The sequence below is a fragment of the Falco rusticolus genome, chromosome 2, assembly GCF_015220075.1.
Source record: "Falco rusticolus isolate bFalRus1 chromosome 2, bFalRus1.pri, whole genome shotgun sequence".
NCBI lineage: Eukaryota > Metazoa > Chordata > Aves > Falconiformes > Falconidae > Falco > Falco rusticolus.
The window spans coordinates 117,236,464-117,251,682 of record NC_051188.1 but is presented as its reverse complement, the minus strand read 5'-3'; the positions used below and the strand labels follow the sequence as shown (position 1 = coordinate 117,251,682).

Sequence of the window (15,219 nt, the reverse complement as noted above, 5' to 3'; positions counted from 1 at the left end):
GCACTGGTTGGGGTAATACTGTAGCGCTGCTGAATAGGTGTGCGGTGTGGTTTGGACTGGGCTTCAAAGGTACTAAGCTGATCCTATACGACTGTATTAACGAATTTGCCTGAGATAAATAATTTTAGAAGACTTTCACTGTTAGCTACGCTCTTGGAGTAACACCTACGGGAGATTTAATCTCTCCTAAGCAAATAAATAATATGCAACCTGGATCTGCTTGCAGCATATGTTTTAGTAGAAGGTCTTCCACTTAGAGGCTGAAGTTCAAATGTACCATAAAGGCCAAACAGGTTGAATGTCTCATCTTGATTCTGTCTCCCATCCATTTGTTATTTGTGCAAAATTACTTGCGTGGAGTTTGTTTACTGTATTACAGGCTTACTGCTGAAACTGAAAATCAGGAAATTAATCTAATGCATGGGAGGGAACAATGCAAAAAAGTTAACTCATTTTAAGTTACGGGATTCGTATATAGTCTTGGCTTCTGTGTAAAATTGATCTAAATTCAAACATACACTTAAGTTAGAGGTCCCAGGCAGCACAGAACTTTTACAGCCATTACACAATCTGTTGGCAAACCAGAATTTTTTAAGAATCTTGCATGGAAAAAAATGCATGTATGTCTACTGAGGTGGACCAAAAGCTTCATCTTAGATGTGAAGGTATAAGACAGGCCTATTCCTTAGTCCTAACCCAGGAGAAGAATTTTCTTGCCTGTTAGCTAGAAATATGCTCACTTGAGGTGTTAATGGTATTAAAATATTATTCGTGTGAGGCTCAGATGAGATTGGCGATATGTTCAGTCTTACAGGGCCACAAAGAACGTGTTGGGTTTTTTTTATGGGAATGCATACTTGGGCTGCCCCATGAGAAACCTGCGACACTGACATGGTAAGAGGCCATCCAGTCCTGTAGACATCATGTCCCTAGTAAAGGTGACCAACAAAGTATGTGAGAACTGAGCTGCAATGCTCTTTCATGAAGATAGACAAGACTCACTAAAACTAAATGAAAATTATGTATCAGCACTCTCTAAACTGTTCTGGAAAAGGCTTTATGTCCTTTTCTTTGATGGATTAGTAAAGCCCAGATAAACCGCTCATTTCTATTTATTTTAACATACTTGGCAAAACTCCTCCTAGTTCTCCCTAGCTCTAGTTTATCAGCTGGTGTCATTTTAAGACTATAAATGTGTTGTATGGGCAGCATTTCCTGGCGGGCTTAATCTGAAGTTGAGTGAAATCGGCAAGGAGATCCTCTCTTCTATGCCCTATTTAAACCAGTCTGTGTTTTAAAGGCAAAACCCTCTTGTATTCTTAAAACTGTGTAAGTAGTTAGATTACCTGGGAAAGGGGGACTTTCTGAAAGCTGTGCTTGGAATGTCCAGATGCTAGGCGGCAACTATTTTACTTTTGGCTGTGTCCTATTTAGTTTCCTCTATTTGATTGGAGCGGAATTTGCCTGGCATGCCACAAAATCCTCAGCAAGACCCAAAATATGGTTTTGGGAAGCCCACTGCCCTCGGGCTGCTGTCACAAAGAAATTCACAGAGGTCAACGGGAAAGACGGTGTTTATCCTAAACAGATGAACCATGGTTTCGGTTACCTTGTTGGTGAGACTAACTGGAATGGGCAACAAAGGATCCAGCTGATGAACGGGCGGTAAGTGATGCACGGGAAAAGGGTGTGTGAATTCCTCCTCTGTGCTGGGTGTCTGAAACTAATTGCATGAGGACTGGAAAAGATAAAGGCCTGGCCAGAGGCAGCGCCGTCTGCCCTCGACACCGAAAGGCAGGAAGGAGATCCTAAAAGTGTCTTGCCCAGAGAACAGGATGAATAATAGGAAAAACAGCGTTACAGCCTTCTGTAAATGGAAGTTATGAACGGAGAGAATGAAAAGCTTATGTACGTAATCTTGAATTGGCCTCCCTGGGTGTGTGAATGAGCACCGTCTCGGCCTGTTTCCCCCATGGGGCTCTCCCTCCTGCGGGGACTCGGAACAGACAGCGCTCAGCTGTTCTGGTTGCTCAGGATGGGGGTTTCAGCGATTTTTCACTGCCCTGAGCGCTCTGTGTCAGTGCTCCAGAGGCCCAAAGCTCCCTGTCCCCCCCTCCTCCTCCCTCCCGAGGAAGAGGATGGCACGGGTGTGCAGAGCCCCTGGGAGGCGGGGGGTGCCTGGCAGCGGGCCGTGCGCCTGGCGGAGGGTGGGAGGCTGGGGGCTCAGGAAACCAGTGACTGCAGCCAGGCTGGAAGGGCTTCCTACCTTTGTCTTCTTTTTCTTTAAGAAATTGGAGCCATCAGGGGACAACGATGTTACCATGATGCAAACGTAAAGATGGCAGAAGGTTTGTTTGCCTACCATAAAAGCCCTTTGACCTATCCTTCCAAGGTCTCGGTTGCTTCTTCACTGAGGCAACCACATCTAAAATCACGGTTGATACGGTAAGAGGCCAGCTGATTTCCAGTAGCTACAGAAGAAAGCTGCACAGGAGCTAAAAGAGCATTTGGAAATTAAATAATAAACCATCTATTCTGATAGAGAGGAAATGAAAGCTTACATTCCTGTAGAAATCATTTCTTTGTGATTTGTTAAATCAAAGCAACCTGTCTGGAAAAAAAAATTGTGTTTTTCATCAGAAAATACTTTTTTTCTGAAGACTTCTGTTGACGTTTTAGGAGAACTTATGAGGAGACAAAACTCTGTAAAGCTATCCTGTGGGAAAGTCAAGGGAGCATTTATGATGACTGCATTAAATGTTACAGGTACGTGCCACGGACCTAAGCAGCGGTGTAAACATCCCCCTCCTCTGGGGTACCCTAGAGGGCACGATTTTCTGGATAGAGCTGCCAAATACCTTTTGTGTTTCTTTAGACAAAAATGCGGTTTTCATACACCTGAAACTCCTGGACATTTTGCAAACTTTTTTTCTTTCCCATCCCAAAGCAGCTGGAGCCGGTGTGGCACACTGTCAGCCCAACCCCCTCGGTGTTTAATTTGGGGTGGCGTGTGGCTGTGCCCAGTTTGACCCCTGCCTGCCTCACTGGGACCAGTTGCCCTTCTGCACCCTCTCCTCTTTCTGTGGCTGTTGGCAGATGCTGGGCCTGTGGTTTAGACAAAGCAAAGCAATTATGCGGTGACACAGACACCTACGTGTCTGTGAAAATTATAGGGTATTGCTCCGTGTACAACACACCCTGAATATGGTCCTTCATCCGCTACACCTATAACCTTCCTACTGCGATCAAAATTAAATTTGCAATAAATTCAGGGAAAACAAAGATGAGGTGGCAGAGAAAAATATTTTTTTGAAAAGGAAATACATTAAAATCTCTATTTGGCAGCTGAAAAGCTGTACTTTGCCTGCTCATTATTCCAAAAAAAATACTTTACAAGCTCAGGACTGTCTTAGAAGAAACCAATGATGTTTATTTCTTCTTATAGTAATCTTTCCAGCCCGGGGAGGGCCAGAGTGCAGTCACCATCTGTAAGAGGAAAGCCAGAACTCCGTCATTCAGACCTGTTTTCTTTGGAAGATGTGCCAGGGGCCCATCACTCCCAGCACCTGCGCTCTGCCCTGACGCTTCCCGCTGGGTGCTGCCAACGCTCCTGTGGGTTCCGTGACCCCTGGATGAGTTTGGAGGAAATCAGCCCTTGCACCAGAGCTGTGTGCTGGATCAGATAATCTAATGAGAGGTCTTGAGTTTTCCTGTGAGCTGTAATTGTTGTTAGCCCCAGGGGCACTGCCCAAGGTGGCCGCAGAGAACTTGTGTTTTCTAACAGTCAGCAAGCCTCAGCTAGTGGAACCCAAATCTTGTGTGTATGGATGGGGAACGAGACCTTTTAGCTTGGCTGAACCACAAAAGTTACCTCTACATGATTTTTTTTCTGACTATCTGCTACCCTTTTTCCTTGGGGATGCGGACATCTCAGCTGCCCTCACTGATGACTGAAGAAATTTTATTTCTTATTTTATAAGAAAGAAAAATACTCAAAGGTCACAGTATCCTCTCAGATCATGCGATTTGCTCCATGACATCCAATGGTTCCTATAATGGAAGTGTTTCTGTAGTAGCGGTGTTGAAGCGACGGTGGGAATACTGGTAGGAATTTACGTTCTGTGTACTTCAAAAGTAGGAGCTGCTTCAAAGCGCTGCCTGTGAAAATACGTGATTTTTAAAGCAAGACTCTTCACTGAAGTAGCAGACTAATCTACTAGGGCATGTATCTGGCACTTCAGTGTTAAAGCAAAGCAAGAATGGTTGAAACGTAAAGATAATCTAATCCTGTGCAACTAGTACTCAAAGGTACACATGCTGGCAATATAGCCCTTCTTTTGGAAAAACAGTAGCTAGCAGAAGGACGTTTATTTCTGGAAAAAGAACCCTGAGAATGCTAGGGAGATTAATTGTAGACATCTTGTTAAAATTTTCAAGACTGGGTTGAACAGTCTCCCTCCCCCGTATTTGGGTGAATTACAGTTCTCTGGGGCCCTGTAATAGGTTATGTTTGTTTTCTACTCTTTGGGAGATAAGTGATAGTTAAGGACAATAAGTGTGTTTTCTGGCTAGGGCAAGCTGTACTTTGTGCCTCGCTGGGACAGTCCTTTGAGCAAGGCATTTTACAGGGCTCAGAATAGCAAATGCAGGGTGGAAATTGCCACGTGGCGGTCCTTGCCAGCTCTGCCACCCATCCGAGTGCACTGTCACCCACAGCCTGGGACGCACTTCCCCTGCTGGCACTGATCTGCTGGCTGGACCTTGAGTAAATCCCCTTCCTTTCTTCCTCCCCCTCCTCCTCCTCCTCCTCCATTTCTGGAATTCATGACAGAGGGGTTATGCTGAATGGCTGACCTGACGTTCTCCTGGCTTCATGGACGTCATGCTTTGATCACAAAGGGCATGACGGCTTTTCCAGGAGCCTTGTCCTTGGGTAAGGAAGGAGGCAGTAGTTTGGGATTTAGTCTTTGGTTTTCCAAGAGGTGTTTGATGAGTGTTTCTAGTGGTTTATGTGTGAATTATTTTAACAGAGCAGCTCTAAGTAGGTCATGCCAGGAATGCGACACCCCTGCCCCCACATACTGCAGAGGAGTTGGCCTTTTCCGTGATGGAAGGAGGTTAACTGCAGCTGCAACCACTTGCGTGGTACATCGGCTCCCCTCAAATGCTCTCTGCTTAGGCAGGCATGAAACCATCAAAACACTCTTTTTACTTCTTATTGATTTCCTTCCTTCTCACTCACCTGCCAAGAGCCCTCAGGAGATGCTTATCCCAGAACATGGTTGGGACAAGCTGCAATCAGATGGTTTTTCTGTGCGGCAGAAAACTGGGATTCTATCGCCACCAACCACTGTGTGCAAACTGATGTCTGCACTCGCCTTGTCTGATATGAAAGCTATAATGTCAGACCCACCCTACTTCTCCCTCTTTTACCTAAACCCCTGTAATCTCGCTTCAGATGCTACAGGGATCAGAGGAAACCTATGGGCTGGCCAGAAGGCCATCCCATCTCTGACTTCCATTTGCCGCTAACTTGATGCTAGTGGGGAAGAAGGCGAGCCCACTCCAAGCCTGCTCTGCATTGCTGAGGATGCGCTCCAGCCCTCCCACTGGCACCTGCCTCCTGTCATCTGTAACATGCTCACTGCTCCAAGCTCCTGGGAGCAACCCTGGACCTTCAGTGGTTTCCACTCCTTCGTGTCTGAGGGGCTGAGAGAGGCGCTTTCTGCCACGGCTCATAGTAGCTGCTCAGTTTTTATCCAGTGTTGGTAGCAGGATGCCCACAAGTTAACATGGATCGAGGATATTCAGTCCTGGATCACAACCCAGTGAGTGGATCAAACTTAGATCCAGCATACACATCAGGTGAGCAGATCTCATTCTTAGACCTGCCTTAATTAATCCAGGCAGATGTACTTTGCTGCAGTTGGAAAGAAGGCTTGAGGATGATGGAAACTAAGTGTATGACAGCAGACCAAAATAAGTCGCCTTCTCCTTGGTGAAGCCCATACCGAAGCCACTGGGTCCCTACCCTGGGGGTGGGAAGGCTTTCCTCACAACGAAGCAGTCAGTCAGCCTGTTTATGGTGATTCATCCAGTGGCCACTTAACAGTAATGTGCGCAAATTGTGAGAGATGATTAATTTTTCTCCCACGAGTCTTAAGGGAGTTGGTGGTAGATGGCTCAGATTCAGCGTTCCACTGTAGCTCTCTGCAGTGGGTGGGATGAATCCCACACCGGAGTCGTGGCCCAGGGGGATGACAAGGTCAGTTTTGGGATGGGTGATTATATCCCGTGTGGCAAATTAGGTTTTATTTAACATTTGAATTAGTTACCTCCGGGAGGAGAAAAAACTCCAAAGAAAGATAAGCATGTTTTGAAATACCGCATCTGTCAGAGACAAAGCTGGATGGGAGTAGAAAATGCAGAGAAATGGAATTCAAAAGAACCACGTTATTTTAAGAAAACAGAAAGAAGTCAATTATTTTGGCAGGTAATTTGGGACAGCCAAGTAGAAGCAAGCCTTGCAGATGAGGCAGCCTGTCAGCAGGTTGAGGAGGGGGATTGGGACCTGTGGCAATCGCGGAGCCACCCAAAGCAAAGACCCTCAGCTCCCTGCCTTGGCTTCATGTGGCCAGGCACAGCCGGGGCTCAAGGCAGGGTGGGACAGGGGGCAACTTCTGTCCCTCTAGGACATTCCTCAGGGTCAAGAGAGACAGGAGGTAGCAGAGATACTGTTAAGAAGAATTTTGCTTTATTTCTGTTTGGAATATAACTTTTTGGATTATATAGTCTTTCACTGACGTCAGAGTAATAAAAAGCACAGACTTAGAGAAAAGACTTGAAACTGAATAAATATTGTGAGATGGGTTTGGTGTTTTTTCGTTAAGCAAATTGAGAGTTGTCCTGGCCAAAAGTGCAAATGAAAATTGTAGCCCAGCTGGTAGTGCTGAAAACTGCTCAGAGTAAACCTGTGTGGCCATGGAATTTCAACAGTTTTGTGGGATTTTCCCTCTGGACACATAACACTTCAGGAGAAGGAGCAAACGGGTGAGCAATTAAGCATATAATTTAAGGTGCAAGGGTTTTATTTTGATCTTAATCAACGGAAACCACTTTTTCCTTCCAAAGAATTGCAGAAAAGCACTTGATGTTCCCTAAAAAGAACAAGCTCTGTTCATGCACCATCACCGTGCCACAGTTCAGTGGCATGTCGAAGCAGGTGCCATGTCTTCTTTCAGCACTGTAAGAAGACAAAGCAAAACCAAAGAACCCCCAAAATATCACTCAAAAAGAAGAAGGGGAGGGGAAAAAATGAGGTTTGTTGAGTGTAGAGGGGTTGTGCCTGTGCTTTGATGCACTCATTGAATTTAGGAGGGCTGGTCTGCAGGCTTGGCTTGCACTTGGGGGCTAGGGGGTACGAAAAAAGGGGTCCTGCTCGCAGGGGAGGAGGATGCTGATGCTCAATCCCTGCCGTTCCCTGCCATCTAGTGGTCTACCAAAACTGTAGTCTTCTGCCCAGCATCTTACGGCAGGATCAGAAGTGAGGGAGGATGCTCCCAGTGAGAGGCAGTGAGCGTTCTGCCACTGCACAGCCAGGCGACTGCGGTGCTTCTGCATCCTCCCATCCGCTCCTCGCTGCCCTTTCATCTTCCTTCTCTTCAGAAGACGGCCAGAGGTCTTGGTCACTCGTTCTGACCTTGTCTAGACTGGCAAGAGCTTCAAAGTTTTACCTTGGGTGCTTGCTGGATAACTAAGGGATTTTGCCAGCGCTGAAGTGAAGGATGGGGATATCACAGATAGCACAGGCTTTTTGGTCCTTTGGTCCTTACTGGACTGGGTGAAGCAGCATCCTCCAGGCTTGAACGCCCTGATGTGGGCAGCCGGGCCACAGGTGTGCTCCCAGCATTGCTACCAGCCATTCCCTGATAGCAGCAAATGGGTGAAACACTGGCAAACACTGGGAAAAAGTTCCCTGGTGAGGGCAACCCCCCACCCCCGGGGCCTTCCTTGATATTTGACCTGTGTTCCCGCAGTGGCATCCACTCTTTCTGTGAGACTTTACCCTCACTTCACTATTTGGAAATAACTATTAGATTAGGATGGTGAACTCAGAGGCCAATGTTTATAATAAGAAGAAACGTGACTTGCAAATGCAGGTGCATGGGCTGCTCCGACAGTTCCATCCCTCCTCTGTACCCACTCATGGGGACTATCAAAGTTGTTCTCTGTGTACACTTTCGGTATGTTGAATAGATTTCAAGCGTATTATTTTTTCCCTGGAAAGACTTCGAGTTGTGTTCAGCTTTTTACACAAGCAGCGGCCCTGCGCGAAAGTAATCCTAACCGGGGTAACATCCAGGGTGGTGTTTTTGCAAGCAGGTTCAGATTATCAGGGTGTTTAGGAAAACCACCTCCCAGAGGAAGTAGGGTGCTTTGACACATTCATCCAAAATTTCCAGTGGTGCAGAAAAGGAAAGACAACAGTGTGTGTTAAAAGTCTGGTACTTTCCACTTCACCCTTTGTGGTAATGAGATAAAGTAAAAACAGGAGATTGCTTTGCCTTTTTTGTTTATATCCTTTCCCATCCCCCCCCTGGAGAAATCAGAGCATATCTATTAGAAGTGGGGTAGGATGGGCAGGTGATTTCCCTGCCTGTGCTGGGGGCAGCAGGGCAGGATCTGGCAGCCTGGACCTGTCCCAGCCCCCATCCAGGAGCAGGGCAGCCAGGAGATGGACATGCCCCATGGACAGCCCCAACCCTGGTCATCAGGCACCCCCCTGGGGACAGGGGTAGAATGTCAGCTCTTGAGCGGGGTCTGCTACCCCACTGTTCAAGCCACAGGTGATGGATGCACCCTCTAGGACACAGAGAGGACGCGCGTTATTGTGGCCAGAACTGGGGCTTCTTGGCTGTGGTCCCAGCAGCAGGTGGTGTGGATGGATTAGGTGCCATGCTCCTTCCCCGTTCTTTGCAGAGAGGTGCTCTTTTTGCTGATGGTGGTTGTTTTGGACCACGGGGAGAAGAGCCACCTCCTTCTTGCCTGCCAAGCGGTCACGGTGGCTGTGGCTGCTGCAGCGTCCAGCCAGGCAGTGCAGCCTCCCCAGCATGTGGGACCCTCTCCTAACTCTGCCTCTGTGGTGAGGGTGCCCCCCGCGCTCCCTGATACATCTAGGAGCATGATGGCCAGAGAGCTTTGACAGATTTTAGCTAAGTTTGTGAAAGATCTAAGCTAACTTCTCTTTCTGGTCTGTCTTCAGACCCTATCCCATGTAAGTGAGATGCCAGAGCATGTGTCTCGATCGCCTTTGGTCAGGATGGGTGCGCAAGGAATTCTTGCGGTCCCCAACCACAGAGCAATGAGCTGAGCTATTTACGTGCAAACCCACCACCGAAAGAGCTCGGTTCTATGTTTGGCCTGATCAGGATGCATATCTCTGGTTCCTAAGGTAAAAGGATACCGTGCCATCTCTTCAGGGGAAGGAAGGAAGAAGTTATGTGTTCCTAGCTCCTTTTTCAACAGTCTTTGCAGTAGGTGTTGGCAGGTGTGTTCAGGCTGAGGATTATCACAACTCCTGGCAAAATACATGCTTGTAATACAAAAATCAATTTTTAGCTTTATAAAGAGTTTTCACAACCCATACTTCCCTTGACGTGATGCCCCTAAGATTGTTTTGGTGATATTAGGGTGCTGTTATGTAATACCTGTCTGTTTTCTGCAACGAGAATGGGGGTTCCAGATCTATGAATTCACACTCTTTTATCCAGCACAGGGCACCGTTTGATTTTATTCTCTCCTGTAAAGCAACCAAGGAATTATTTGAGAACTGTATTTGCTGATTCAGAGAAATACGATCTGAGAAGGTAGCAAGTCTGATTTTTTTTTTTTAGGCATTGTGCTTCAAGAAAGGTGTCAACCAGCTGGAGAGAGCAGGGAGAACAGCAGCAAGACTGCTGGTCTGAGGAAAGGCTGAAAGACTTGGAGTCGTTAAGTCTACTGGGAGAAGTGATGTCTTCAAATACATAAAGTCAAACCCGTTAAGAGGGTAAGAGTGAATGTTCTCCACACCTACTTTAAATAGAATAAGAAGTAACGGATTTAGGTCTGTGAAGGGATTTTCAGGCTCAATATTAGGAAAAGCCTCTATTGGTAGAGGTTATAAGATGCTGGAATATGGTCTTGAGTGGCCAAGACCATCACTACAGGTCTTAAGACACAAGTCAGAGAAAAGCCTGTTTAGGATGGCTTTGGTATTGTGGTCTTCTCCTGGATCAGCCTCCTTTCTCTTGCCTTTTACTCTGCAATTGTAACGCCGTCTCTTTCACATGTACAAATAGGAAACGGGGAGTGTTGAAAGCACCCGGCCCTGAGCAAGCCCGTGTGCCTTCAAAGCTGGCTCTAGTTAAAGTGCAGGCAGGACAAAGGGGTGGCCAAAGTGCCCCATCCAACAGAGATCTGCTGTGATCTTACGCGTAGCCCTGTGTGGCTTTACCAAGAGCAGATGCATCGCATTTAGCCAAAAATGTGTGCCTATGCCTTTCAGGAAGGCAGTTCCGTTTCATTATTGGAACTGACAGCCAGAAATTGTCTGATTTCCAAGCGATCAGCACTCACATTTCCTAGATGTGGAACAGGTGCATTTTTTAAAAATGTGGAGAAATATGCTGCAAAAGCTACTTCGGAGATGACTTAAATTTCTTCTCTTTTTGAGTAGGGAAGAATGTTCCCAGGGCTTTTGGTGCTGGTGGCAGATGCGGCATTGATAATTCTGATGTCAGGTATCCTCTTGCCAACAGGCAAGTGCTGCAAACCTTTAGAAGATGAGAAACTGAAGCATTGCATGTCCACCTGACCCAGTTAAAATCTCGCTCTGAGCATTTGTCAGCTTCCACATCTTGGTGGAAACCTGCCCTTCAGCAAGGGCTACACCCCTGGAGGAGTGCTGCAAGGAGACTTGAGGTTCTCCAGGGTCCCAGGGAGATGTTTTGCTCTTGTTTTGTTCACTGAGCTTGCTTTCTGGCACCTGCTCCTGCGATTTGAGGTCAGCCAGAGTACTTTCACACTTCTCATTTGTCTCTGGTTTGTCTTTCCTTTCTCTTTTGCAGGTTTCGAGCTCTGATGCTCCAACAAAGAGAAGAAACTACACACTGGAGGATGAGAGCTTGCATGGGTATTGAGAGCTGTTCTCACTCAACCTTTGCTCCATCACAAGTCGGTGACCAAAATCAAAGCAGGCTTCTCACACCCCATCACTTGCTTATGATCCACTGTTGCTGCTCTAGTAACGCCTGTTCCCAGCCTGCAGAGAAGAGGAGGCTGGTACATCGCAGGGGGTTGCACCCCCCGAGCAAGGCAGCCGACCATCTCGTGCACCTGTGAGGTCCCCAGCTGGGGAGCTGGTGGTGACACTATTACCACAAACCATGTAAGGTGAAGTTTTGTGTCTGGCTTTCTTACCACGACAGAGGTTGCCACTGTAGTTAGCCATTTAAATGTGATTTTCCTGAGAAAATGGAGGGTCTACTGAACCTACTGTTTTCTTCCAGAAAACCACAACTGTTGATGTCTAAGGCATGGATGAAGGGAGCTGCAAGTTATTTAATTCGTGGTTTTTATTAAATGCAATTGAAATGGCATTTCTCAGAGCTTCTGGGCCTCCACAGGATTTGGGAAAATGCAGCAACATGAGGCTAAATCCCTGATGTAAAGTTTAGGTAGTAGACTTCTGGCTATTAACAATGTAAAAGAGGAATTAAAAAAACCTAGCAGAAGCCACCCCTGCTCCACCATCCTTCCCATAACCCAGAAACACTAGAAAGTAGGCAAGTTTCATAGCGAGCACTGAAAGTCAACTATCCCCTCTCTTTAACTGAGGCGTGCATTGGTTTAGAACAGGTTACGTGAGAGAAAATAAGTGCAGCCCTTGTGACTACAGCCAGAAATGTGTGAGTAGTGACTTCACGGGTTACCTCGAGCTCTGTTTGAAGAACTGTCGTCTGAAGCCTGAATGCCCACACAGCAGGTGGGGTGAGGTGAAGTAGCTCTGTAGATTTCGATGGTGCTGAATCCCTTTGTGTTGGGTAAAAAACCAGCTCTTTGCAACCACAAAACGAACGGTGCTGAGACCTGAGGAGTCATGGTCTCAGTCCCAAGTCTCGCTGTGCAGACCCGTGTTGGTGCACCTGACTGGGTGCAGTCACTCTGTGCACGCAGTCGGTGTGCCTTTTTCCAGATACTACCCAGCTGAGGGGCAAGTCATCCCCAGAAAATATTATTAGCCACAATTTCAGATCGCAAGACATAGCTAGGTAGTTATTAATAAGTTCAAGAGATTCTTATTAGCCAAGGCAGCTTGATTTTAGGAAGTGCTGAGTCCCAGTGCATGTGTCTTGCTGGGGTGGACTGGGGAGATTGCCTGATACGATACTGTGGTTAGTAACCAACAATAATTAAAGTTCCTTTCCGTACATCAGTAGCATGCTTGTTGAGTACCCCTGCTTCTGGTTGCCTTTCCCCTTTTCCCAAGCTGCATGGTGAAAACTGGGGGTGTGTGCTTCTCTGCCAGGTGACAAGTTTGTGTCTCCGCCGCAGAGGTGGCCGAGCTGCAGCAAACACCGCGGTGCTGCTGCGGAGGGGAGTCTTGGCAATGCTATGTGCGGGCGTCTGATAACTAGAAACCAGTGCCTATGCACTATCTCGTCTAGAAAATCTCATCTAAAGAGAGAATTTGAGTTGGTTTATCTGAGAACAAATGCCACTTGGATGAAAACCCAGCCAACGTATTGCTAGCTTAAAGCCAGCAAAGTTTTACTCTTCATTTGTGCTAAACGATGGCTCCCGTGTTCTCAGTTAAGTCCGGTTACATCCCATGCCAAGCACAGCCTTTACTCCAAACTTCAGCTGATGGAGCATGCAGCCTGACTAAAACCAATTGTACAAGACACGTAATTAATTATACAAGTCCACTATAGCATAACTCCTGTCCCACAGGCCACGATTCATAACAGTTAGAAGCTCAGCCTCTTGAATGTGTTTCCAGACCTGGTTATCCCCTGTTGCTTTGGCTCTCCTCCTTTGGCTGCCTACAGTGGCTGTGGCAGTCGTGGCCCATCCGTCTGTGTGTACGTGCGAGGAGGCAGAAAGGGAAATCTGCGTTGGGGCGAGCGATGTAGGTGTGTTTGTCAGTGATGCAAAGGGCACAGTCTGGTTACCTGTAGGAAACAGGGAGTACGAGTGCGGTTGATTCATGTGACTGACACATGCCACCGACCTGTGTGGGTGGAAATGGGGAGTTACCTGGTTCCCAGGCGTTTTCCTTTTCATTAGGTGAGCAGGAATGAGCATGAGCAGGCCTGGCCCAGGGGGAGGCTTTTTGAATGCAAAATAGTAGTTGCCACTTAAAACTCAGAGGAAAATGAGATTTCTTCACTCTGTATTGAGGGACGTGGGGTTGTTTTCATCTCGAGCTTCATAGTTAACTCTGCCATCCCCTAGGCTCGGGTGGTCTCCTTGGGGATCTTTATCTGGGTGCCCGCTCAGGTCTTCCTCTCCTGCTGTCTGTCTCCCTCTGAAATCTGCTCCTCTCTCTTCCCCAGCCACCATCCGTGTGTCTGCCTCTCTCCCTGGTTCCCGTTCGCCTGGGCGGACATTTGTTGATGTGAAATGGGGTAGGGAACCAGAGCCATGGAGACCGCAGAATGAGGAACCCTGTGCAAGGAGCAGGATGGGGAACAGCCCACCCAGGGACATGGGTGTTTGCCTCTTCCCTCAGCCTGCAGGTGCTGTGGTCTAGCCTCGGGGCTCAGCTCCAGGCTTGCATCCTCCATCCCCTGGTGAGGACGTGGGATATAGGGAGACCCAGGGAATGGTAGCACTTGCCTGGAGGCTGGAAAGATCCAAGCAGGCGACACGGGGAATGGCAGGGGGTGCAGGGAGCAAGGCTTTGGTGTGGAGCTTGGCTGCTGAGTCCTGACCCATCCTATGTTTCCATCTGTCTGTGCTGCCCCTTCTTCCAGCACCCACTGCCTTAGCGGTGCAGGTACCGCAGGTACTGCAGGACCCAGGTGGAGCAGTGGGGCGAAGCGAGGGGCGAGCATTGGCTGTACACCCTGTCTCTTTGCCCTTGGGAGCACTCCTACAACTTCCAGCCCTGGACACTCTTAGGGGGAAAGCAGCAGGAAACTTAGCAACGTAGGGTGATGCCTTTTTCTTGGAGGCGCGAGCTCTGCTTCTCACGTTCATGTCGCTGTAGCGCTCCCTTCGGCGCTCTCCTCGCTGCCTGAGAGCCTTGTGAGCTGCAGTGGGGTCAGGCTGCCGCCGGGATGTGGTGGGAAGTATTGCAAAGCAGGTAAGTGGAGAAGCAAGGCTCGGCGAGCTGCTGCTTGGTCTGGCAATATGAAAAAGTTTGTGGTTTGCCAGAAGCAGCCCCCCATCCGATAGGCATTTGGGGGCCAAGAGTTGGCAAATGTTTAAGCCTCACGCTCTTCTAAATTTTGTATGTCTTTATAAGGAAGCACAATGGGGGGAATAAACGGATAAAGCAAAATGAGGATGGCTGATGTGTTTTACCACAAGCCTCATCATCTCATCTGGCCTTGTAGGAGGTTTGTGTGCTGTGCTGGTGCTTGGGAGGGTGGAACCAGCCAGGTGTCCCTCCCGTGCAAGAAGAGATGGCAGTGACGAGCAGTAACGTGCTTCACTGGCATTGAGCCCTTCAGCTCCTCAGGCTTTGCTGTTTGCCTTCCACGCGGGTCTGTGGGTGTAACGAAGAGCTGCAGAGCCGTGTTTCTGTTCTTCGGGCTTCCTGTGTGACCGTACCCATACAACGTATTTGGGGCAAAAGTAGCAAAGGAAAGACAAGTAGAAAATTCTGTAATATAAATCGGAGGCCCTCAGACCATGTCTTAGGGAGGCTGCAGAGGTGCTGTACACCTCCCACAGAATGGGCCCTGAGCCTAGTTGTTTCCTATAGTGCACCGTTGTGATTCTGCCATTGTTTCCTTTAGTGCGCCGTTGCGATTCTGCCATCATTTCCTTCAGTGCGCCGTCGCGATTCAGCCGTTTCACCGCGGGGTTTAACCCAATACCGGCTCCTTTCAGTCCCATGCTGAGGGCACAGGGGAATCACGAGGCTGCCCGGCTCCCACTGGGGTCCTGCCCCTCTGCAGAAGCTGGCGCCCACCCACCGAGCCCTAACACAGCCGCCGTTGGGCGCGA

At 48.1% G+C, this 15,219-nt stretch overlaps 1 long non-coding RNA gene across 1 annotated transcript; it reads left to right on the top strand.

Annotated features, from left to right (window-relative positions):
* Positions 1–5,252: 5,252 nt before the first annotated feature.
* Positions 5,253–14,988, top strand: LOC119143888. The gene is made up of 3 exons (XR_005102862.1): positions 5,253–5,865; positions 9,894–10,048; positions 11,109–14,988. It is a non-coding gene; the product is annotated as an uncharacterized LOC119143888 (long non-coding RNA).
* The last annotated feature ends 231 nt before the right edge of the window (positions 14,989–15,219 follow it).